Source organism: Strix uralensis, chromosome 4 (assembly GCF_047716275.1).
Source record: "Strix uralensis isolate ZFMK-TIS-50842 chromosome 4, bStrUra1, whole genome shotgun sequence".
In the NCBI taxonomy this organism is placed as follows: domain Eukaryota; kingdom Metazoa; phylum Chordata; class Aves; order Strigiformes; family Strigidae; genus Strix; species Strix uralensis.
In genome coordinates this window covers 24760365-24787516 of record NC_133975.1, presented here as the reverse complement: position 1 = coordinate 24787516, position 27152 = coordinate 24760365, and the positions used below count along the sequence as shown (strand labels likewise).

General features: G+C 39.1%; 1 long non-coding RNA gene across 1 annotated transcript in view; it reads left to right on the top strand.

The window, feature by feature from the left end:
* The window catches only part of LOC141942102 (uncharacterized), a 62771-nt gene extending 36596 nt beyond the window's left edge, over nucleotides 1–26175 (top strand). The window contains exon 4 of the long non-coding RNA XR_012628525.1: nucleotides 26156–26175. This is a non-coding gene — a long non-coding RNA (uncharacterized LOC141942102). The remainder of the gene's footprint in view (nucleotides 1–26155) is intronic.
* The last annotated feature ends 977 nt before the right edge of the window (nucleotides 26176–27152 follow it).

Below are 27152 nucleotides of genomic sequence, written 5' to 3'. Positions count from 1 at the left end.
ATTTAGCGTGGGCTAGAAACATGAAATGGTTAATGTTGATCTGACAATACATACTGGAGAACCAACCTTAGGGTTCACTATTGAAAATGCGTGAACACTCATTTCAGTAGCACTTAAAAGTATTACAAAAGCATTCAAAGAGTTTTTTGATAAAAAAATGCGGAATTATCAGTAAAATGTATATGTATGAGTATTTGAGAGGGCTTTTTCATAGAAAAGGTTTCTGAAGTTACAATCCAAATAATGAAAAGATCATTTCTGGGGTTTTTTTAAGAGCTAAAGAAAAGAATTCTACAGTTTCAGAAATGTTCTTTCAAACTCAAAAACTGGCCAAAACCTACATGTTCAACAAAGTTTCCCCTTACAGTAAAACAAAGCTTTCTAACACAGACTCTACCTGAACAAAAGATTGTTTAATCTCTGTCAGGTTCTCAAGGGAAAAGATAGTTTCAGCAGCGATTCTGCTCAAGCTGGTTTTTGAGGAAACTTTAGCTTTAGAAGAGGAAAAAAAATCCAAAACCAAACCCTACAGTTTTTTCTAGAAAGAAAGAGTCCCTGACTCTTCAGTGTAATACAGCTGGAATATAGATGACACAAAGAAAGGTGGCTAGGTAGGGATACTAAAATTTGTCTCCTTGATAAAACTGGCAACACAAACCAACAAAAATTTGGCCCTCTTGGCAAGTTGTTACTGTACATAAGACATATATAAGAGCACCAGAGGTAGTGCTGTGTTAAGTCACAGGTCCAGCTAGTCCGGTATCCTGTCCCTGATATGACCAAAAGTGGATGTTCAGAGAAGGGTATATGAAGAGGAAGGATGTACAAAGCATCCCCAAGGTTCTCTTCTAGCAGCCAGTTGTTTGAGGCTCAGGAAACACCTGAGATTCAGGCATACTTTGAGTTCAGAAAACCTCAGTTGCTCAGTTCTCTATGCACATGTCTAGTCTGTGTGATTTTTAGAAGCCACAACAGGAGCTTCCAATGGGATCTTCTGAAGCAAGGATGTAGTGCAATGTTATCATCACATATTCTAATAGTAAGCAATAGTGCCTTTAGGCAATGATGGATAAGATAATGTATACATATAATGATTTCCACAAAAAGCAGTAGCGCTCACTACCAAAAAAGCACACACTACTTTTGTAGTATTATTTTGTTTTATTCATCATCATCATAATTTGGAAATGTAAATTATTTCCATTGTAATAATTGTAAGGCTGTAAACAAACACTTAGGTGAACGTAGAATAGTGCATTTACAAAAGTTTATGTTTATATTTATTAATAGTTGTTTCCGTTCAGCTCAGATTCCATGCATTAATTACTTCAGTATGAAAGGCTTAAGGGTCCATAATGTTTTTCATAGTAAGCAATAAAAGTTGTGCTTGCACCCTGGAATTTAATGTTACAATCTTCTTTTCTCCTATCGTTTTCATTAGATGCTGTGACATTAATTTCTTATCAGTCTTTAAGCTAAATTGCAGCAAAAGATTTGCCTTCAATGTGTAACACCAACAAGTCTGTAACAGCACAATTGTGTTATGGGTTAAAAAAACCCTTTTGTTATTCATTTTCATGTAAAGTCTAAATTAAATCTCTTCCATGCTCTAATTTTTCTACACTGCCTAATCTTTAACACACAGACTATACCTGTTAAGAAATTTTATTTCCATCCTTCTTGGTTTCTGTCTTTAAATATGCTGTTTATGGAGGGGACTTACAGATCCAAGGAAATACTTCCTGACCATTTCACCCCCTGTTATCAGGAATTAAAGTCCCAGATAGTATTTGTACTTTTGAATAAAATTAATCCGTGCCTCATCTGCATTCTGTCTTTAATTTGAGTGTTGATGGCCTCATCAAATTTTTTCTTTCTCAAAGTCAGCCTTTCCAAAATACCAATTTTTGTTACTGATCAGTATTTGATTATTCCTGCAATTTAGCAGCATCTGAGTCTGTTCATGACTTCATGGTCCAACATTATCTTCTACTATGTGCATTTTTGCCATATTCTCACTATTTCTATTTGACAGATTGCTAAATTTTTTAGATGCACTGTGTCTATCATGTCTTAGGACATACGATGCATCTCAGGAACATTATTTCTAATTTATGTCTAGTAAATAAAATGTGCGCTAAATATGCAAATTATGTGATAAATAACAATTCAACTAATTTATCAACAGATTTTTCAATATACTTGCAGATAATTTATCTGATTTAAAATAGCTCTATGTTAAACTGCAGGAGGATGGGGGAGATGACACACTTATCTGATACTCTTCAAGGAACCATGCTATATTATACAGAGACTAAATATGATTCTTTCCAGTAGTTAACTTGACACCTGACATTGCAAATTACCTTATGAAGAAGTCAGAGTAGTTTCTCCATGTCAATTTATTTGTAGCATCAGACCTCAATTTTTTTTTAATGTTCCCAAAATGCTAAATCATATCTCATTCCTAATTATATTGCTCTGTCAGTATAAAAAAATCTACAGTATGTATGTAAAAGTCTTGCTAAGTGCAATCTCTCTGATTTTTTAAAGAAAGACTGTAGGCACCTATCGTCAGGCAAGGATTTTAAGCACTCAGTAAGGCACACAAATGTGAGAAATCTGAGTATGTGATAAGTCTGAGCAAGGCACATACATGGTAATTCTGAATAATGCACCTAAACGCTACAGAAGGGCAGAATTTAAGACACATTACTATTGACTAGCTTTGACAGGTCCCCACTACAAAATACAGGCTTGCCTCCCTAGGAATAATAAATGCCTTATTGAAAGATTACATACATTCCTGAAACAGTGAACCACTGGGGATAGTTGAGGAGTCATAAGGCAAAGAAACTAACTTAGTTTTAGTGCCATGTTGTAACCTAAAAGAGCTGATGAGACATAGAAACGTACAAAAGAGGCAGTAGTGAATATAAATGGAGTCATTTTACCTCTTTATACAAGGCTGGAGAGAACAACATTAGGATAGCCATCTGAACAAATACAAGGAGGGAAACTACTGGCTGGATATTAATTTTACAGAAAAGAGCTTCAGAACCTACTGTGAATTTTAAGCTGAAAATGAGTGAAGGGCTGTGCTGTTGTAAAAATCAAATATGTTACTGTAAGGAATAACAAGGCTGTGAAGTAATCCTTAGGCTCTGTTCAGCATTAGGAAGGTCTTATCTGGAGTATGTGACCCATTTTAGTTAGGAGATTTACTTTCTAGTGGTAAAGATAGTTAAGCATTGGAATAAATTGCCTAGAGAGGTTATAGACTCTCCAGTGGTGGAAGTTTTTAAGAAAAGTTAGATAAACCTGGATCAAGAATGTATACAGCTGATCCTGCCCTGGAGTAGTGGATGAACTGGACGACTTTGCCTAGTATCTTCCCAGCCCTATTTTGTATGAATACTATAAATTTTACAATTCTGTGAATAACACATACAGTTCTGATAGGATGCTGAAATATAGGAGAAAGTACAGAAAACATGAAAGACTTATGTTGAAAATGACATGTTTTAGTAAGACATTTAAAAGAGCTTAGGCTACTTTTCCAAAGAAGTTGAAAAGTATCTTGATTATTCTGTTGAAGATGAAAAATACTTGTAGAGAAAATGCTAATTCTGAAACCGTCCTTAGGTAGGTAGAGAAACATAACAAAAAAATCACTGTCTAGAAGCTAGAGAAGACTGGAAATAATGAGAGGGTGTTAACAAGATGTTAACCACTGAGGCAAACTAGCAAAAGCCCACACCAGGATTGGAGGCAGAGACCTTTCTGAAAGATGTGTTTTGGGAAGGTTCACTTCAGCAAAGATGCAATATGTAAGTACAGGAAATACATACATTTTGGTATGCTGGAGGTCAGGTTAGATTAGATTATCTAATGGTCTCTTCCAGCTTTCTATGATAATTAATCTATGCAATACTTCTCTGAAATGCCTTGGTGTTTTCAAAGTTTGATTTTTAATTCTCCAAATATTCTAAATTTAAGACTATAGCAGTATCAACACCACCTCAAAAACTAGCTTTCTATGCAGTCTGATACTTTCTATTTTGTAATGATTCAATATCTCAATCCTAATTCATAGATCATAAAATAACTGTTTGCAGGGTATGGAACAATTCCTCCTGTTTTGGGAAGAAAATAAAAAAAAAAGTCCATATACTTGCAGGGCAAAGTATGTAACCTGCCTTGAAATTGCCAATATTTAACAGATTATATTTGAACTTTTATTTTTTGTCTAAGCATGGACCCCATTATAGGGAAGATGAAACTGGGGACAGAGGGAAAAAAAATAAATAAGCATATTCCCTACTACTGGTATTGGTTTCACTGGCAGTGCAAGTTTTCCGTGTTTCTCAGGATCAGGTTCCTACATTTTATGTTCACCTTCCTGGAAATATCTCTGTAAGTCTAATTAATCTTTAACTTGGAAATTACATCAGGGGAGTTATTATTTCTGAAAACCAGAAAACAAGCTTGCATCTGTTTGTTCTCCAAACTAGCAGAGCTCTGTGCTTAACAGCAATAAAAATAAATGATTAATTTCATGCCCTCAAAAAACCAAAAACCCAACAACAAAACCATTGCTGTTTCAGTGCATCACAAATGATCTTTACTTGCCTAGATGATACCAGAATTTTTTGGCACTAGAAATTCCAGTGGGATGGGATGGTTAAACCCCATGCTATATTTTCCAGTTCTGTTGTCATAAACTAAATCTGTATGCAATTTCCTCACCTTTTACATTTTAGGCACAGTCCACATTTTTCTTGGCCATTTCTCCATATGGGCACAATTGGAGGCACATTCTTTCAAACCAGATATTCTATTGTAGTATAGAGTAAGGAGAGAGATGATTTTTAAATGAAAGTTTGTCACAAAAATCTCATGAATATATTCATAAAGTCAATATTCCTATAGACTCCCTGACCTTCAAAAAAATTCTGAATACTGTAGATTAAGAATTCAATGGACACTTATGGAAAGAATGTAATTGTGATTCCAACCTTGTTAGGCAATAAAAGAGAAACAGAAACACTGGGCAGAGGAGGAACAGTCTTTATGAACTGAAAGAAAATACATAACATGCAACATTCAATAGAGGAGATATGGTATGAATGTTTATGCAAGATAATAACACCTGCTGCCATTCCATACAGAAAATAGATATCTGAAAAAATGGGCACAATCTCAAATAATAATTAGATACTTTTTGGATTTGCAGTTTTTGACAAATTAAGGCCAGTATTTACCTATTCAGAAAAACCCATTACTACCTTCACAGGTTAAAAAATTTAGGTCTCAGCCCTAATTAATCTGCACAGAGTATATCTTTCTTTTCTGTATATTATTTTTGGTTCCAATGATAATTTCACTGTATCTATAGCTCTATAGAAAACATCACTCCACAAATTTGCCATGATAGATTATTCACACTGACATTCCTTAAAAAGCATGTCAAACTGAAGTGTGATGAAATTCTGTATGCATATTTGACTCAGAAGTCTCTCCATTAACAGGATGCAATTGTTTCTGTTAATTTGGAAGCAATATAACCACTGTAAACCCAAACTAAGTATTTTAATTTCTCTATAGAGCCTGTTATACTCTTCACTCAAGAAAATAATCTAAGACTGACTGACCAATAGATCCCTACAACAGAAGGATACTGAGAGGAGTCGGACAAGGGAGATGAGCCCATGAAGCTCAGCAAATAGCACAAGATGTGACTGCCCACAGCTGCTGCAAAGACACTGACTGTTTTTACCCAAAGGGGACTAGAGGGTGGCCTTTGTTTTCACTAAACAGCTATAAGCAGTTGAGTGGATCAGCAGGTGGTGCAAATGAGCTCATTAAAGGAGTGTGTGTCTCCCTGAGCTAGCTGGACCAGATAGGGGACTGAATACATAGCTCTTAACATGGAGCATAAAATTCAAACTAACTAGCAAAAGTATTTGGAAGAGAGTAACAAGTTTGAGCTGGCTTCCCCCCAATACTCTGTCCTGGGGGTGTCTGGCATGGTGGTGGTGAGTGCATTGTAGGGATTAGTAATAGGAATCATGTTGGTGTTGTGACTTAGCCACATGCTGCAATCACTATGTGTTTTGCTAAGTGTAGCTTACATTTGTAATTGTGATTTCAGCATATTTTGTATCACTGCCCCCTAAATCAGACATCCCGTGTAACATCAAATGCCTTGAAATAAGTAAATTTGATATTAAATATTACATCCTCTGCACATGGAATGTCTAAAAGAACCAAGTCAGAGAGTGCTGGACTCTGACAAAGACTGCTCTTGGTGTTTCAGTGTGAGAGGTTGTGTAATGTATTAACCCTGGGACTATTTATTTTACAGTTTGTAATGGCATACTTATTTCTCTTTTTCTATACATATGAGACAACAGTTTTATGGAGGTCGGATGTTAATGAATGCATAAATTCAGTGTTTCCTGTTTGTTAAATACATTAATAAACTATTGTAGAGAAGTTAAAAAGTAGCAACATATAGTCCATTTGCTTCACTCACTGAAGTAGCATATGCATGGTAGCCAAAAGAGAGCCTGTAACATCTCCACATTAAAAATGTGTTAATCAGCGTATTATTAATACTAGCTTGCCTTTAACCTGAGTATGAGCCTGCTGAAGGAGTGTAACTCACTCGCTGGAGTGTGTGAGCCCTCTGCAGCAGGGCGATAGCAAAGCCAGACGTGGTTTTGCAGGAGCTGGGGGACAACGCAACAGCTCAGGGGCGACGGGGGGTGGCTGCCCACAGAGGGGCCAGGGGCACGGCTACAGGGAGGGCCAGCACTGTGCTGGGGCTGCGGGAAGGGGGACAGCAAAGGGACACATCAGTGGCGTTGGGAGCAGGGGAGGGGGGCAACAGCCTAGAAAGATCAGGCGTAAGCAAGGAAGACTGGCTCCCACCACTGCCCTGTGGAGCTCTGGCCGGTTCACCTGCAGCGCAGCCCACAGAGCCAGCGGCCTGCAGGCCTCTGCGCGATGGCGTGCTCGCAGCCAGTCTGGCACAGAGCAGGTAAAGACAGAGGTTTGTATTTGTAGTGATGGTGCTTAATATTGTGTAGGAATTGGCCATCAGCAGTAAGTGTGCTTGTTGTGAAGGAATTTCGTAAGGCTTAGCTTGAAAGTTCAAAAGTGGCCTCATTTGTCACTCCCATTACGTTAATCTCTAACTTTTTAACTGATATATATGTCCATATATTAATTTGCAGGAACATTTTATGTATTCTAACAGAGGTAATTTGTAGACAGCTGCATCAGTTTGTCTGGCTCCTTCTGTATACTTCACACCATCAGCAATTAACTGCTATGCTTCACTTTTCTGCTAACATGGGGTTAGGTGGGACACAGAGACCTGTACTTGGTTCAGTGTGTGAATGCTACCTACTAAACAACAGCTGCAAAAAGCTTTGCTAGATGTGGCACAAGATGTGGAAGGATTCATAACATTTTGAGCATGTGTGAATAGCATTCCAAGTGATGGTGTTATGGAGCTGGGGGCGTTTTTCATAAGTCCTGCATATGTTTATTTGAACTCTTAAAGAGAGCACTTGGCAGTAGTCAGCTCTTTTTTTTTTTTTTTTTTTTTTTTAAATAGTTTTTCTGTCAGTTAAAAAATCCCCTTGGAAAGCTCTTCTGAATAGATTGTCATACCCTACAATCTGTCTGCTGTTGTCTAAGCTTTGTCCATTGTAAAGAAAAAACCTGTAATGAGGGCATTGAATATCCATCTGGACTAATAACCCTTGGGGGGGGGGGGGGGGCGGGGGGGAGGGGAAACTAAGAGCATTTTGTTAGTTGAGGTAGCCCTTTATTGTTTTACCTGAATGGAAGAGTGTATCATCAACGCCTGGATTTCCCTCTTTACTGAGGTGAAATCTCATAGTGAACTGAGAATTAAAGGTTTGTCTAGGCAGAAAACAAAGAGGGGACTGAGGAGCTTGACTGGGCTGAGAAACAGGATTCTATTTTTCAGCCACTTTTTCAAAGTACTAGGTCTGCCTTCCCAAAGTACCAGGAGGAGTTGGAGAGGAGACTCAGTAGCATGCTACAAAACTGAGAATCTAGGGAGGCCCTGGACTCCAACCTCTTGCCAAACAGGTAATTAGCCCTCCAGAGTTGTGTAACTAGCCCTCTGGATCTGTTGAAAGGTCTGCCACAGCCTTACTTTTTCTGCCTGGGACGTAGAATGGTTCCTTCAAGGCAGGAATCCCAGTAGAGTTGAAATGTGACTGAAGTGCTGGAGTAAGAAGTTTGTAATATTATTTCTAAGTCCAGAAAACAACCCAAAGTGGGATCTGAAGGCCTCTGTTTTCCTGTCCCATCCACGCCTTGGCATGCCCACCTGAGGCACAGCAGCTGTTTCTAGTCCAGGGAACGCAGGCTCGGCTGAAACCCAAGATGGGGGTAGGTTCTCCCAGAAGCACCATGGACTCCTCTGTCGGCAGGACAAGTAGGCAGCAGGGGTGACAGCCTCCCCCATCTCCTCCCATCTCCCCTGACCGCAGGCAGGTCGCGAGTGAGGGGGCACTGAGGGGTGGGGTGAGTCCCAGCAGCTCCCGATCTCTCTGCTTGTTTTTAAAGACTGTATTTTTAATGCTGTAGTACTTACAATGTGCTTAAAAAATTATTATGAGGACGTACTGTGCATATAAGTTACACCACCTAGAAAAGGAGAATAAATGTATGGTCAAATTGGGTAGAAAGTTCCTCCTTCTTGAAGTTAAAATAATTTTGAAACTTTCCAAGCTTTTTATCTCTATTCAGCCAGTGCACCTGCTTCCCTCCACCACAGGACTCACATGCGCCTGCCTTATGATAGCTCTTGCAGTACTGTGCTAAGCATGCCTTCCTTTTAAAGGCTGAGATAGCATAACATACTGTATTTTTAAGTACGACTTGCAGTTGGTAATAGAGGAGTCTATAGCTAGTGCAAGTCACAGTATTTGCTGTCCAACAGTTTTTAAGGATTTTTCAAAGTTGAGCTCATAAGAGCTGCCACAGTAGGGGAGACTAAAGATCCACTATCTCAGTTTCTTGACTCTGACAGTTTGGTATTAATAGATTTCCAGCTGTCACAGCGGGAAGAGCACTCAGCTTTTTGAAAATGCAAATTCTAAATAGCAGTGAGAAGAAAATATGTATTCTTAATTTTATTGCTCTTACATATTACGTTTCAGGTAACAGTTATGTAGTATGAGAATTATGTAAACAGCATAACAGAAATTCATGGGTTCATGCAAGAGTTCAAATGTTCAAATACTGTAATACTGCATTATTGTTAATGAGATACTAAAAAAAGTGCTCTATTTTAACGTATTGTCTTTTTCTATTAACATGTACTTACATTCCATTTTAAACCTTTTGTCTAAAATAATCAGGGCCGAATTTTAATTTTATATAGTAGAAAATTATATTTGCGGAATTCCACCGTGAACTGCTCTTTGAAATACACTAAATATTACATGAGATGTATAGACTGTATGACACTCAGCTTTTTGAATTAAAATTCATGTGGTGTAAGTTTAACAACTTGTAAATGGTGCTTCATAAATTGCAGAATTATCACCTTCTTTCTCTTTGGATTGCATCCGAGGAAGACGAAATTCTAGAAAAGTGAAAATGAGATTTCAGTGAAAACTGGTTGTGTCAGAGCTTTGTGGTGATTGGTGTATGGGGGAATTCCTGTTTCTTTTTTTTTTTTTTTTTTTGGTGGTAGGTAGAAGTAAAGTATGTAATTTTTAAAATTTTAATTCTTCCTTTTGTGACCCACTGAGGTGACGTTTCTTGATGTGCCTACGTTTTGTTGCCCTTGCCAGTCCATCAATACTCTTTTCCTGCTGCTGCTGACTCAGAGATGCAAAAGTAGATTTGATTGATCTTCACCAGGTATTAAATATGAAGGCTTAGCGATTTCTGTACAATTTGGATGTTGGGAAGAAAAGGCTACCTACTACATGGACTGTAGTTCTAGAACTAGAATGCTGTTGCTGGAAAGTTAGTTAGGGTATGTTTTAATATAACGATGAAGAACAGAGGCAAGGTTAGCTCTGAAATGTGGGAGTAGTCTGACATAAACTGGGAAACTTGTGGATTGACAAGACACTGTCATTAATTTCTGAGAAAAGTAGGATCTGTGTCAATGGAGTAATTAGCCATGCTGTATAGGCATGGCAAAATGTCAGGGTACTTGGTGCCAACCGATTTTTCAAACCTTGTGTTCCCCTTTTGTCTCAGATTGGGAAAATCTGCAGCTGCCACAGCTCAGGCTCAGTGACGGTTATATGGGTAAAGCTTGCTTGTCACCTAGGAATAGCTGACAGTTCTCTAGGAACCTGAACACTGCAGACAGTAGAGATCATAGCAGAGTGAAGGCAGTAATTTTGCAAGATGAAAGCATCAGCATGGAGAAGCAGCACCAGTGGTTCAGACAATTCTGCTTCCAGTAAGCTGGGGGTACCTGTGGGGCTTTTATGCAACTGAAGTTACAAGTTGAAGGCAGAGACACATACAGAGGAGCAGATCAAGGGCATGGATATCCTGTAAAAGTTCCTGTATATCTTGTCAGAAGAGCTGGGTCTGGGAACATGGTCCAGGTAGCTGCACCCAGGCAACTGTTCCAGCATAGGGTTTCCATCTAGGAGCACTCAGAGGCTGGATGTGAGTTTTTATCCCTAAGGCAGGAGGGAAGCTATAGAAATGTCAGGCCTTTGATGACTTCTTGCCATGATGATAATTGTCTATAGTAGGCCTTTCAAGTTTTGCCATCTTAGTTTTTCCAACAGTGCAATCACCTGCAGTTTTTCATGGGGACAGCTTGGAGCTTTAAGGGAATGATAATCCAGTGAAGGATTTTGTGAAGGGGTGATCATGATGAGCTATGAAAGTATCAGGAACCCATGAGATCCCCATGACTGTTACACAAAGTGAAGTAAGTCAGCCTTAGTACCTACAAAAGGGCTTCTTCCCTTTTACCTGCCAGGTGGGAACCAGAGGCCTGAGCATGCCATGAATTATGCTGAAATGCGGAAGAAGCCTCACAGAATAAAAGAGAGAGGCTTAAGGCTCAGGTTGTCACAAAGTATCAAGCTAGGTAACTCAAATCTACAAATGCACTTTGATGAAAACTTAAATATAATATGATTAATTCTACTTCATCAACAGAAGAACCAAAAGTCTGAAGGAAAAAATAGAAATTAAACTTTTTTCCTAAAATTCCTGTGGAAAACAAGGGATTATTTGTTCTAGTTGGTGGAGTACTATACTGACACTGTCCTGACCAAATTGCAGTTCCTGTTAAGAAATACTTTGTACAAAAAGTACTTCTTTTGACCATCCCTGTTTACAAATTTAAGATACAACTAAATCTTCCACATTAAATCTCCTGCATTAAAGAAATAAATGCACAGATGATGGATTAGTTACCGATTTCTGGCATATCTGTACTCTTGGTGAACTTTCATGCCTTTCAAAATCAATGTCATTCTAAAAGTAAAAGGATTGTTATCTCCCTTACACAGGGGGAAGCTGGAAGCTCAAAAAGACTAAGGACATGTTAAAAAGTAACTTTTATTAGGACTTGGAAGTATTTGGAAATAAACTCTCAAAGTGATTTACACAAGAGTGCACATGGGAAGAAGTGACAAGAGATGGGAAGTACTGTCTTAGACTCCCTAAAACTTCTTAACATAACTTGCAGTAGGTCTAGGAGTTAGTACCAGGATCTTAAACGAACCATTCTTTAAAACTGAATTCAAATTTGCAAAGCAGTCTGCAGAAAGACTCATATTCCAGTGTAGATTCAGTGGAAGAAAAGCAATGTGTATTCCTTTGTGCTGGGATGAACAAATGCTCCTCCCATGTGGCATTTTAAAGTGTATTTCAACTCCATAGGCAAACATTTGTGCCTACATCAAATTGGAGTAAGAATATATATGACCGGTGGTGCTCTTTGATCCATTCTATAGCATCACAACAATGTGAAGAATCAGGGTGAGGCGTGTGTTTATTTCTCAACAATATCTGATCTGACTTCTAGTGATTTGAAGGCCATACTTCTACAGTGAATGGTTTATTTCCAGGTTTACAGAGCCTTTAAAGGCTCAGTAGTGACCTCTGTGAAGATAACAGCTCCTGTGAAATTATGGGAGTTTTACAGCTCTCGGCTTAACTGGTCACAGCATAATTTTGAACAACCAACCAAGAAAGATGCAGGCTAAAGCAAGCAACCAGAACTCAAATACAATCTGCTTTCAGTTGTTAAAGAACTGAAGGTCCCTCAAGAAATGAGTAATAAGGAGGAATAGTTAAGCCAATCAGCAGTTAGTTTGTGACTCCCAAAAACCTCTTCTGGCTCCTTCTGGTCTTCCCACCCATGTTCCTCTCTACACAGAATAGTTCTGCTCCTCAGAACCATTTCTTTCACTGCAACTGTAAATTGTATTCTGAAAGCTGAGGATAAAAGATTCACCATCCTTGAGGTAGCAAAACCTGATTTTTGGTTACACTACCATGTGTTTTCATACTGCTATGCTTATTCTTAGCTCCAAAGTACATGTCCTAAAGAACTAAGTCCGCTATTTGCAGAAAATAGCTTTTTTTTTTTTTTAGATTATATTTTTACCTGCAGTGGTTGATAGAATTGGAGAAAAAATGGAGACTTATGACCAGGAAAGGTTTGGACATACAGAAGAACACAAGTTGTCACCAGGAGATCGAAGACAAAACATATTCCAAAATGGTGACCTAAGTTGTCAGAAGGGTGAGATGTCTCACCCTTATGAATGTGAAAATACCCTTTGAGAACAAACAGACAGAGGTGTCTGGGAAGAGAAACTGCAAAAGAGAATTCTCAGGAAGAAGTTCACAAGGACAGAGTCCTTACCAGTGCACTGTGTGCAGTAAAAGTTTCAGGCACAGCTCAAACCTCTTACAGCACCATCATACTCACATGATAAAGAAGACTTACAAGTGCATTTGGTGTGGGAAGAGCTTCAGCCACACCTCTGCTCTGACCTAGCATCAGGCAGTACATCCCAGGGACTGCATATTTGAGTGTGTAAATTGTGGTGACTGGTTCATATGCAGCTCCAGTCTCACTCTCCACTGGAAGACTCACAAAGGGAGAAGCCCTTTTTGTACACACAATGTAGTCAGCATTTCAGTCGTGCTTCTGAGCTGGTCACTCACCTGGGATTACTCATGTGAATTCATTGTGGTTCTTTGTGCGTCGGCAAACTGGAACCACAGGCATAAGAAAGACATAATCCCTCTATAGGACCACATAGACTCCAAAAAGTTTTGTTCTTCTGGTGTACCTTAAAGGTATGTGCAGGTAATGCCTAAGGGGGGGGGGGGGGGGGGGGGGGGGGGGAAGGCAGCCCCTAATCCAAAGAGCCTGGTTGGAATATCAATTAATTGCTAAGAATCCAGTGGCCAAGGAATGAATCCCCTCTCTTCTAATGCATAAGCCTCTGCTGGGATGGAAATAGAGGTTTGTATTTGTTTAAAAGATAGAAATAAGATAGGTTACTGTCTGAGATGAGAGCTAGGAACTTTAATGATACAGCTTTGGTTCTGAGTTCAGGTACAGGATGACCTTGTGCTAATTACTTTGTCTCTCTGTCTTTATGACTCATAGTTTAAAAAAGAAATGTATTTTTTTTAACTTTCTCAGTGTAGAGTGTGGACTAATGTGTGCCCAGATACTACAGTCATTAGAGACAGATGAGCTTAGTAATTTAAAGAGCAACTTGTTCTGAAAGCCTAGATGTCTCTGTCCTTTGCTTTTGAAAGGAAGATTTTCTAAAACTCTGGGCTTCAGAAGTTCTTTCATCTTTTAATGGAATTTTGGTTCCTAACTTCCAAAGGCACTTCTGAATATTACCCTTTTGTAACCATCCAAGATTTCTGAAGGCATCAGTGCTGGAATGATCTATTCTTTCCTGCCCAGTGCTTATAGATCTGCATAACTCTTTGGCATCAGCAGAAGGATTGGCTCCTCAAGTTAGGAGAACTTTTATTCTACTGTACAACTACACATTTAATGGAAAACTGAGGTGACTGTCCCATCCTCCCTGTCTCTTCTTGACTTTCACCAGGTAGTTTCTCTGCTGAAATTAGACCTCATCTTATGCATCCACAGAGATCAGAGTATTAATTTACATATTTTCATTTACTGAAGAAATTTCCCTTTTTTTCACTGAGATTAAAGGGTGAGGAGAGAGACGCTAGGGTAACAAAGCATGCTAGAGAAGTTGCTTTTATTACAGCCTGTGTTCTTGATGTGAGTCCCGCTTCCTTTAGGGCCATGTTGGCTTTTTTGTGGACACAATTAGCAGTATTAATGCCAGAAGACTATTTTTGTGTATTAATAAACACAAAATATTTTGAAGTTGTATTTTTTTATGTTCTTCCACAGAGCTTGTCATCCAGAGTATCTGGAACAAGGATCTAAATTGGGAGATCCTGGTATTTTTAAAAACTGATTTTAAAGAAATATTATCTCTGACTCACCCGTCACTTTGTGCATGTTTTTAGATGCCTGACTTCACTTAACTTTCTAGTGCCTATCTGTCTCCATGTCCCTGTTTTTTGTAATGGATCACCAGTAAGTTGTATCCTTTCATCTTATTCTTTGCATTCTCTGGTCTCCCAAGTTCCCTTACAAAAAATGAGAGACAAAAAACACAAGTTGGCCACTTCCTATTGTTTCTTTTCCATGTTTAAATCCCTTCTTTTCTTTTTTTTACACAGATCTTCCCCATATGTAACTATCAGATGTAAAATTGGGTACCAGATAACAATATTGTTGGAATAGACAAGGGAATGCAGGTTTCGTAACTGTTTTAGAAGTTTAGATATCCCAGGTTCTCAGTCTTAGAATGGTAAATTTGACACAGTCCAGGACTCCCTTTTTGGTTTTGAAACTGTTGTCTTTGATTCCTTAGTACTCAGTTAAGCTTAAGTAGCAGCAGAGAGAAATCCTAGTCATTTGGACCAGCAAGAGGGCATCTTTAAAAGTTCATCTAAAGTATGAAGTCCTATATGTCCTATGACTCCCAAAGGAGAATGGCAGCATGAAAGTTTGAGCATATTACTCTGGATGTAAACTTGCTGCGTGATGAACCAGAATTAATATGTTTTCCTAGAACTAGACACATTCCAGGTCTGGAAGCAGTAGTAATACAAAGAGTTTTCTTGCCATTTTCTGAGGAATATTAGCTCTTTCACTTAGGCTAAACAATGGACTTGTGCAACAGTTACTTTATTACTAATTTAGTTCAACTAATTCCAATATAAATTCAATCAGTGTCAAGAACTAAGGTTATCTGACTTCAGAGTTGTTTGTTGGTTTGTTTTTTTTTTTGTTTTGTTTTTTGTTTCATAAATCAAAGCAACACTGAGGATGGGGAACAGGGGGAAAAGGGAGACTTCACTCACCATGCATGAATCCACTCATGCTTAAGATAGAGGTTAGCCATCAACTACTACGTATTCTTGTCTCAGCTGGGTGATCTGCTGTCTGAGGTGATTCGATAGGTTTTCAAAGGAAGTTACAGAAGTCTCTGAACTCATTCTTCCTGGTGTGGATCATGTTATCTGTCTTTGGTCACTCAGATAATCTTCTGTTCAGAAAGAAAAGGACAAAAAATTAGTCATTTCTACCACCCAGATAATTTTCTGGATATTTCCCTTCTTACAGTGTGCTGTCAGTTGCTGGGATAAGGTCAAAATTGTTGCACACTCCTCAGGAGAAGGCTTCTAAACCTTGAAGGCAAACTTTGAGGGAGAGAAAAACAAATTTTAGACTGGAAATTACTTAAATATATTGAGGGGAGATAATTGTACTGTCTGTACTCCTTTGTCTGTTTGTGCAAAGTCCTCCATAGTGCAACGATGCTTTATGGACTCCAGAGGGGAGGGTGAGAAGTGTGAGTAGGTGTGGAGCTCTGGACATTTCTGAGTGGCATTGGGGAGGGTAAAGAGATACAATACCTCTCTCCTCCTCAGCTGTAGTCCCAAGTAGGTGTTTCTTAGTGGTCAATATTATTACACCCAGTGCCTTTCACTAAAATACCCATCTCCGAACTTCTGAAGCTTCGTTACTCCTCAAGTCCTTCCAGCTGGGCAATCTACCTCTCCTAGCAGTTTTTCCTTCTAAACCTTTTTAACATTTTATGTGTCCTGGTTTAACCAGGATAGGGTTAAGTTTCCCCAGCAGTGGGGGGGAGCTCTAGCCGGGTTATTCAGATACCATGCGGATGTCACATCCTGGCAGGTCACATTTTTCCTGGCGCGGGAGCGCGGTGCACTCGTGGTTTTGTACATCGTGCTTCTCACTGCTGTATTTGGTAGCTATTTTGCTCTGTTCATTGCTATCACTATTACTGTTATTGTTGTTGTTTGTTGTGTTGCTATTGCACTGTTGTATTAAACCTTTCCTTATTTCAGTCTTGGGGCTTTGTATTTTCACTCCCTTTGTGGGGGAGGGGCAGCGGCCGCGTGGTCTCAGACCCCGGCAGGGGTTAAACAACCACATTGTGTTACAGAGAGCATGTGTAGGGCACAATGTCCCAAAGGATGGAAAATTAGATGTAGCATGGAAAATAAAATAATTCTAAATTTCACCAGTATTTGAAAAATGTTCAGCTTCTAATGCTTAACAAAAAGGCAAGGGAAAACTTGAATAGTCTCTAATTCAGTTAAGCAAACATTAGCTCTTACTGTATAGGAAGTATTTTTGATTTTTTCAGATGTTGGAGTATGTGACTCAGCAACTTTTTCTAAGTGTAATTTTTTATTTGATTTTTTTTTTTTTTAAAAAAAGATACTGAGACTAAAAAGTTCATTTCACGGAAGTGTATTGACTTAGGTTAAATTCCTGGTAGACAATGCATACTTTTGACACAAATAATTGGAAGCAATGTTTTGTCATCCTTTTGAAATTTGCTCGTATAAGGGTATGCTTTCACAAACACAAATGCTCCATTTTTAGTGTAGATAAACCATGAATTAATCCAGGCTCTCAAATCTAACATGTCTCTAAATCCCAGTATTTTCTTCTCTAAATCAGTGTGGAAGGTGTTGGAACCATTTGAATTTCCACTCAGTGTCAGACAAATCCCCCTCCCCCAAGAAAGTCTAGTCGTCTTCTCCTAGCACCTGAAAAAGCATTTTACAGAAGTGTTGGATAAATATGGAAGAGCTACTGTCTGTTCTACCTTTAACCATGTAATCGACAAACAAAATGAAGGTTAGTCTATAACACAAGAAAAAAAGTGCCCACATGTGTGAAAGGACTTTGATCTTTTAATGAAGATTTCCAGTGGTTAAAAAAAGTCTTTCCAAGTATATTTTCTGATTACTTAAGTCTTTTTTTACTTTAATTTGCAGCTACCACTTCCACATGGTACATTTTAATGATTTGCTCTTCCAAATGATACTTGTCAAATTATCTTATTCCAGAAAAAGAATCCATGAGGTGTAGTCTTGCTCAATCAGCCTTGTTTCTCGAATTACTTCCTTATCTATGAAAATGCAGTTATCACTTTTGATTACTCTTAGATAATTAAATAATGATAAAAGTGCTTAATTTATTAAATTAAGTAGCTTTAGCTCATACTGCCTTTTGAAGTATGATCTTAACTGTCATCAACACTGCTTTTGCTTCAAATATTGAAAGCAAATGCCCCCCCCCCCTTTTTTTTTTTATTTCTGTATTATGGACTAGATGCTAAAATGCTATAAAGCTGTTAGATTATTAAAGGAGATTTTTGCAATCAGCACACTTTCAGCTTTTTAAATCATATGTGTACTGACATAAATATACTTGGGTATTAAAACTGAATTTTTCAATAAAATCATTATAACTATCTTTTTGTTTCATTACATTATTGGGGAGATGTGAGCTGGGACTGTCCCCTTCATGAACTCTTTGCAAGCTCCCTGTCAGATAGGAGCACTGGAGTCTGAGGTCTCTGGCACTGAAGTAGGATGTTAATGGGTGCTCCTTACTAACTGCCCTGTCGCTTGACAAGTCCTTGCCTTTCTCACCCTGTTCGTAGCTTTTGCAGCTGAATACAAACTGAGAAATCAGAAGTTCTTTCTTTTTAGATAAATGATTGCTGATAAGCTTATTAGTTTTCATATGCCCACCTAAATTTCTTAGTATGGTCTTATTTTAGAATATTAATGATTGCATATTTTAATTCAAGTTATTAATTTTATTTGATTTGATGGAGTGAATTCAAACAAAACATTGAGTTTCTTTCTGGTTTAGGTTTTGGAAAAAGAAAAGAAGGGAAAGGGGATGAAATACATTTGTGGAAAACAAAGAATAAAATTGGGACTCCAGTAAGAAGAGAAAAGGTAATTAAAAAAAGGCTACAAAACGTAAGATAAAGGAAAGAGAAGCAATTAGATTGAACCCTCTCCAATATAGATTTTCTTCTCATTTATTTTAACAGAAATCTACTAGAACTCCAATGGATGTTCTTATTTACAAGTCATTTTGAATGGTGGTGTGAGTAGTGCAGATACTGTGCATCAGATCTGAGATGTGGATGGCCCTGGATGGGCTGCAGGAGAGAAAAGCTTAAAGCCTGAAGTCCTGTATCTTCTTTCTATGTGAATAAATCAGGTCCTTAGAGGGAGGAAAGGGAGTACTAACTACTGTTTTTATAAAAGAGAAATAAGAAGAGTACATGTTTTCTGTCTCATTCATTTTAAATTACTTCTGAGTAGTCTATTGAGGAATAGAAAACAATGACATTACTGAATGGCTGAATATTTATTAGTGTACATGGTACGTGCTTATACAAATGTATTGCTGGAGATTAGAAGGTACGGTTGAAGTCTGTGAAAATACCATACTGTGAAACTAATATACTGATGATGAGGCCCGAAGGATCTCATCTAAGTTTGAATTTTGTTACAGAATTTCATCAAACTTGAGCTTATTAAAAACAAACCACATTACCTGTTTGTTCTGTGAGCCCTTTATGGTGATTGTGTTCTTTGTGCTGGAAGTTCTCTCTTTTGTTACTGTCCAGTCTTTCAGAAATTACCCTGTGTGAACGCTTTTTATGAATTTGCTAGCATCTTTTTGACATTTCTATAGAATTTCTCATGCCTAGCCTACCTGACTTTTTCCCAGTTGCAGCAATTGCTGTGAGACTGTGATACAGTGACTTACTACATTCTTTTACTTGCACTCTGTTTTCATTGTGATATTTCTGAAAAATACTCTCTATTATGATAACCAATCAAACCAAAAAATTAGAGTCAAGGTTTATCAATCAAAACTGGACAAATGCTAAATATTCATTGTTTCATTAGTAGCGTAAAATTTTAATGAGAACAGCATTATAATGGGTGTAAGCGCAGTGAAAATGACTACAGATACCTAAGCAGTGTAGACATATCTGAGCTAGCTTTAAGTTTTCTATATCTGAGCTATCCAAATGGTAAGCACTGATGTATCTGCCACAGCATGGAGCAACAAGGCCTGAATGTCATGTTTTGAGCGCAGAGGGCAACTGAGCACCACACAGCTGCTCACTCACCCCTTCCCCCTCAGGAATGGGAAGGAGAAAATAAAACAAAAGTCAGCAGGAATCGAGATAAGGACAGAGAGGGATGATTCATCCATTACAGTCATGGGCAAAAGACAGACTCATTAGGAGAACTAAAACAAGGATATCACTTTAATTCAAACACTAACAATGACAACACTTAACAGACAGAGTATTTCAGTGAGAAGCAACACCTTCCCCCACCCCTCCCTTCTTCCCTGGCTCAGTTTTGTTCCTAACCTTTCTACCTCTTCCCCTGCAGTGGTGCAGGGGGTCAGGGGATGGGGGTTACAGTCAGTCCCACTGCTCCTTCCTCCTCAGGGGGAGGATTCCTCACATTCTTCCCCTGCTCTAGCATAGAGTGCCTCTCACAGGAGACAGTCCTCCACAAACATTCTCCAATGTGAGTTCCTCCCATGGGCTGCTATGTTTCCTGAGCTGCTCCAGCATGGGACGTCCCCATGTGTTGCAGTCCTCCCAGTGCTGAACTACAACAGTGGGGGCTGCTTCTTCCCACAGAGTCCCGGCCTTCTTTGGGGGCAGCTGCCTGCTCCAGTGTGGGGTCCTCCACAGGCTTCAGGTCAGCATCTCCCCACTGTGGACCTCCATGGTGGCAGGGGGGTGGCCCTGCCATCTCACCACAGGATACAGGGAGGGGTGTGTCTGCTCCGGTGCACCTCACTCCCTCCCTCCTCCTTTCTTCCACTGACCTCACATAGGTGTATTTCTCATAACTCCTCCTCATAACTCCCCCTTCCTCCTCCCAGGTCCCCTTCTTAAATACACTATTGCAGAGGCGCAGCCACCATCACTGATTGGCTCGGCCTTGGCCAGAGGCGGGGCCCACTTGGAGCCAGGGGAGCTTCAAGAAGCTTTTCACAGGGGGCCACTTCTGTAGCCCCTCCCTTGCTACCAAAACCCCACCACACATGAACCCAGCACACTAAATTATTATCAGTATACAATCTAAATGATATAAATCTAGTTCAGAAATTTCTGCTCTGTCCTACAGTCAAAGTAATATAGAGCCACTTTGCACCGGAGGCTATGGAATTTGATAAGGAAAAACGTGACTGAGTAATGACAGCTGTGCACAGGACAAGGAAATTAAAGTTGTATAGGTTGCTGTAGTTCTGATGTGTTTGGATTTTTTTGAGCACAAGTTTTTGCATTACATTTGCATTTAGTTAATATAAATGTGTGAAGAGTGTGTGTTAGCTACCAATTCTCCCAGCAGAAAGTGTTCCCCTGATATTAGCAATACAGAGAAGAGAGGTGTTCAACATGCTAGACAGATGTGGACATCTTTACACACATACTCAAGAAGTTAAGTGCTACTCTGCAGCAATGTGGATTGAATTTGGCTGTCAGATGATTTGTAAGTGAAAGTGTAACTCCAAATGATAACATAATTTTCAGTAGTTTTCTCTGAAATTGCCTTAGATTTGATTAAGTTACTGCCAGACAAAGTACATTTTCTATGCATTAATCATTAGAAATAAGCTTGTATTTTAAATTTATATCTAATAAGTAATACATACTGTGAATGATTGTTCTTTGTTTATGGATGACTGCTAGAGCAGCTTGAATTTTATAATAATTCATGAGAAATTAATAAGCAGTCATAATGAATAAACTTAGGGACAGTTTAATGACTATTCATCAGCAGTTCATGCACAACAAATCCAAATGTTTATCAAAGATGTTAATAAACATAGTGCACAAGCAGCTTTAATGAACTGATAAAGAACATTAATGAACATTCATTATGAATTTCCCTTTGCTGAGAATGACATCCTCAGAGGAGATCTAACATTTCAAATTATTTTTGTTTTAAAGAAAAGAAACATGGATGTTTCAAAAAATCCTAGTATTTAGGATGGGGTGAAAATAAAATACAGATTAATTTTTTTATTGAGACCAGGAATAAATTATGGAGTCTTAGAATATCTACTCTTGTCATGAACCATGTGAGGGATCTTTGAATACCACTTTGCCAGAAATCTGCCAGATATTTATAGAGTCATCATCTCCTGCTTTGTGGGTTGTAGATTTCATGATTGTTTATTTTCCATAGACTACAGAGAAAATGAAATGTAGGGTTGCATTCTAAGAGCCATTTGAAGAAGTAAAAGCTTGAACATTAAGCAGAAGAAAAGTAAGAAAAAATTCTAGAGGTGTGAGAAAAGGGAGTAAAGGGAGTAATACTTAGAAACTCACAGAAAGGGAAATTATTTCTAGAGTTGCATCTGGATACCAAAGGATATCATCAAGTTCAGAATGGGACTGCACATTCACCGACAAGAGATTCATAAACAGGGGTTATTGAAGTGAATATGCAGGAATGTACATCTCAAATGATTGTGACTGCTTAGAGGATATGAAGGAAATGATAGAGGTTAGGCGGTTGTATTGTTCGTAAATGGAGTGTCTTGTTGCTGCTATCAGATACAGGATAAAGACCATTGATCTTGGACAGTTGAGCTTTCTTACGTTCTTAGATGATATTTTCAGTGAATAAAGAGGTTACTCTTTGGGAGGTTTGTGAAAGACGTTTAACTTAGAACATGATAAGCATCAGGGACTTCATGTCTGAGAGACTATGATTATCATTGTTTTCACAGTCTATGTAATGCTGAATGGAGGATTTACATTGACAGGTATCTTTTAGAAAGTTGTACTATTTTATTTGAGATTTCAACTTGGTTTGGTAGTAGACCATTTGTAATCCCATTAACATTTAATTATAACCTAAATTTGGAAAAAAATTTTTGAACTTTCAATTTTGTATTTCTGTATTTTCAATATACAGTGACTATGAGCTTGGAGAGTTGTATATATTACATCTACTGAAACTTCTTTCAGTTCATACTTTTTGAATAAAATTATTAACTCCTCTCCCAATCACCATTTATGGAGGAGTTACTGGATAGTTACTGGCATTTTTGCTCTTCCACTTATTTATTCTGGAAGACATTACAGAATCATCTAGGTTGGAAAAGACCTTGAGGATCATCTAGTCCAACCATTAACCTAACACTGACAGTCCCCAAATACACCATATCCCTAAGCGTTATGTCAACAAAACACCTCCAGGGATGGGGACTCCACCACTGCCCTGGGCAGCCCTGTCCAACACCTAACAACCTGTTCTGTAAAGAAATACTTCTTAATATCCAGTCTAAACCTTCCCTGGCACAACTTGAGGCCATTACCTCTTGTCCAATCACTCATTACTTGGTTAAAGAGGCTCATCCCCAGCTCTCTGCAACCTCCTTTCAGGTAGTTGTAAAGGGCCATGAGGTCTCCCCTCAGCCTCCTCTTCTCCAGAGTAAACAACCCCAGTTCCCTCAGCTGCTCCTCGTAAGACCTGTGCTCCAGACCCTTCACCAGCTTCATTGCCCTTCTTTGGACATGCTTGAGTAATTCATTGTCGTTTTTCTAGTGAGGGGCCCAAAACTGAACACAGTAATCAAGGTGTGGCCTCATCAGGGCCAAGTACAGGGGTAAGATCGCTTCCCTGTCCCTGCTGGCCATGCTGTTTCTGATACAAGCCAGGATACCATTGGCATTCTTGGCCACCTGGGCACACTGCTGGCTCATGTTCAGCCAGCTGTCAATCAACACACTCAGGTCCCTCTCTGACTGGCAGCTCTCCAGCCACTCCTCCCCAAGCCTGTAGCGCTGCTGGGGGTTGTTGTGGCCAAAGTGCAGAACCCGGCATTTGGCCTTATTGAAACTCATACAATTGGCCTTAGCCCATCGCTCCAGCCTGTCCAGATCTCTCTGCAGAGCCTCCCTACCCTCGAGCAGATCAACACTCCCACCCAACTTGGTGTGATCTGCAAACTTACTGAGGGTGCACTCGATCCCCTCGTCCAGATCATCAATAAAGATGTTAAACAGGAGTGGCCCCAAAACCAAGCCCTGGGGGACGCCACTTGTGACCAGCTGCCAACTGGATTTAACTCCATTCACCAGAACTCCTTGGGCCCGGCCATCCAGCCAGTTTTTTACCCATCAAAGCGTGTGCCCATCCAAGCCACGAGCAGCCAGTTTTGCCAGGAGAATGCTGTGGGAAACGGTGTCAAAGGCCTTACTGAAGTCAAGGTAGACAACATCCACAGTCTTTCCCTCATCCAATAAGCAGGTCACCCTGTCATAGAAGGAGATCAGGTTTGTCAAGCAGGACCTGCCTTTCATAAACCCATGCTGACTGGGCCTGATCATCTGGTTGTCCCACATGTGTTGTATGATGGTACTCAGGATGAGCTGCTCCATCAGCTTCCTGGGCACCGAAGTCAAGCTCACAGGCCTGTAATTTCCCAGATCATCCTTCCGACCCTTCTTATACATGGGTGTCACATTGGCCAATTTCCAATCAGTCGGGACCTTCCCGGTCAGTCAGGACTGCTGGTAAATGATGGAAAGCAGCTTGGCGAGCACCCCAGCCAGCTCCTTCAGCACCCTCAGTGTATCCCATCCGGTCCCATAGACTTGTGTATGTCTATGTGATGCAGTAGGTCACTGACTATCTCTTCCTGGCTTGCAGGGGGCTCGTTCTCCCAGTCTCTGTCTTCTGGATGAGGAGGCTGGATTCCCTCAATGCAACTAGCCTTGCTATTAAAGACTGCGGCAAAGAAGGCATTAAGCACCTCAGCCTTTTCCTCATCACTTGTTACCATGTTTCCTCCTGTGTCTAGCAGGGGATGGAGGCTCTCCCTGGTCTTTCTTTTGCTGCTCACATACTTATAGAAACATTTCTTGTTGTCCTTGATTGCTGAAGCCAGATTAATTTCTAGCTGGGCTTTAGACCTCCTGATTTCTGCCCTGCACAGCCTCACAGCATCTTTGTAATCACTGTGAGTCGACAGTTCTCAACTACACCATATCCTTAAGCGCTATGTCAACCCGACTCTCAAACACCTCCAGGGATGGGGACTCCACCACTTCCCTGGGAAGCCCATTCCAATGCCTAATACACAATTTCAGAAATGTCTCTTCAATAAGCCTGTGATGGTGGCAGAATGTCCACAAGAGCTATCAGAGATACAAGCCTATGCTGCTGCTGAATGGTAGGTGGGAAATAAAACTTACGAAGCAAGAACTGTGGAACAGCCTCAGGTTGTGAATACTGTTTTTCAGAATGGTATGAAGAAAATGCTTTTGTGTTTACTTCCATGCTGTATCTGCTGCTTTCCTCATTCAGAATCCTAATGCAGCAAAATAGACCAGAGCAGTTCTATAAGAAGACCTTTGAGAAAGACCTATGAGCACATTGACAACACTACTTGATATCTGAAGGAGGAACTCCTAAGCTGTTTTCTTCCCAGAAAATTTCTGTGCATTAAATTCTATCTTAAATGTTAGTGGAAAAAGTTGTATTTCTTCTCACCTATCACAGAAATGGAATGTTAAATAGAAGAACTTCAGTGCAGCAAATTAAAATCATAGGTTCAGGAAAACAGTTTAACACTTTCTCAGTTTATGATTTTGGTTATATCTTAAAAAAATAAAGCCTTGCAGTTAGGAGCTATATATTATTCCTCTTGATTATCATTTCACTGTTGAAAAATGACTATATACTTGTTATATTTTATTCAAATTACATTCATAATCCAAAATAAAAAGTCTGTAAAGTATTATTTAGCATGGTTCATTTTCATTGGAGATACAGTGAGAAGTAGACTAATCTCTGTTCACATTCATAAAATACAGCTATAGGTTCCACGTTATTTCTAGTAACTGACTAAAGTTGCACCAGCACAGTGATGAAGGCCCAGATGAAAGACTGTTTAACCACACACTGGTTCCTTTTCACAGCAAATTAAAATTATATGCACAGCATATTAATCACAATTTCATTGCAGAAACATTGGAGGTCAACTGAATAAAATCACATTTATCTGCAGGGTAACCAGAGGAACAAAACATTATTGCTTCAGCTGGGATATGCTTTTTTATCTCTAATTCATAGTTACTGGAATAAGATGAAAGCTGTACTAATCATTGCGCTGAATTTGCTTTGCATACAGAATAACTAAGCTGCTTCTGGTTTTACTACTACTAAGAACTCTATAGATATTCATATAACTCATTATGCTCAAAATCATGTTATGAGCAAAAATGGAACTTACATATATAAAGCCAAGAATTTATTATTAGTATAATTGAAATCTTAATGGTTTAATCAAGGAATCCTCATTAGTCCACATCTAATTATTACAAAAGATGAAAGAAAATTAGAATGGAAAAGTCTCAGTAAAGCAGTCCAGTTAAAGCTTTTACATATAGACATGCTAGTAACTACCCCTTGCTCATCCTGCTACTGCCTTTCTGGGTCCTAAGGTCAATGATTTCAGTCTGGTGTGTGCATGGATGTTGGTGGAGGGGAGTACAGTGTGTCATTAGCAGCAAGTCCTTTGCTGGGAGGAAAGTGATGTTGATGGCTTCTTTGTTATTCTAGGATCCACTTGTTATTTTTTATGTTTGCTAACTTATTCTTTGTTCTCTTTATTACCCCTAAAGCTGTTTTGTTTTTTTTTTTCCAGCTCCATTTCTTTAACTGACCACCAATGAGACCCCCATCCTTGGGGTCTCCAGTGTTTGTTGGCTCTCCATCTCCTATCATCCCATGCCTGTAGTCCTGCACACCATGGCCAGTGTTCCCACTTCTCAAGGCCTCCACCAGGCCTGTATTTTTGCTTACTCCATTATTATGTTGTAATCATAAATATCTCATTTTACATAATAGCTACTTGTTACTATCTGTATAAAAACTATGGTTGTACCATAAAAAGTTAACCAGAAATAGAAGTAGTTATAGTCACCTGGTCATTTGAAAAAAAAAACAAAAAAACCAAGGCTTAGACAGAGCAAGCCTGACAAGTCTTAGTCCTGTCAAAAGTAGGTTCACTGAAGATAATATGGTTAATTTATCTAGCCAAGTGAACTAGTCTTGATTTTTCTTTTATTATTGCTTATTACTTTTGTACTCCATTCTTACACATCCTTGTACCTCTTTTGGATTAAATATGTACACAAACATGTTTTCTTTATACATGAGAACCTCTAAAGCATTACAACTATTTTAAAACTGGATTGCATGTGTGTTAGAAAAATCTAAGTAACGAGATATCCTGGTTCTTCCAGTGCAGTCATCAGATTCTGACTTGTCCACCTCTTGGTGAGATTTCATTTGTCCAGTAGAATTGCTACTATGGTCTTGCAGCAGAACTCTGGGAGGGTGGGTAGCAGTGAGGGAAGCCTCTGGTAGTGGCACTCAATTAGGTATTTAATCCTGATTGTTATAGTTTGGTGAAGGAGGTTGCTAACATGAAGCTGAGTGATACCCCTGAAAAAATATTGTGCTTTTCAGAGGCCACAGAGGTACCTCAACTGAAATGTGATTTCTGGTGTGTTTCAGTTTCTTGGTTCAGTTGAAAGTAATGGGAATTTTCAGTGGAAACAGGTATGGTTTAGAATGTGTGAATAGCCTATGACATACTTAAGGCCGCAACCTAGACTTCATCAAAGACAATATGTCTT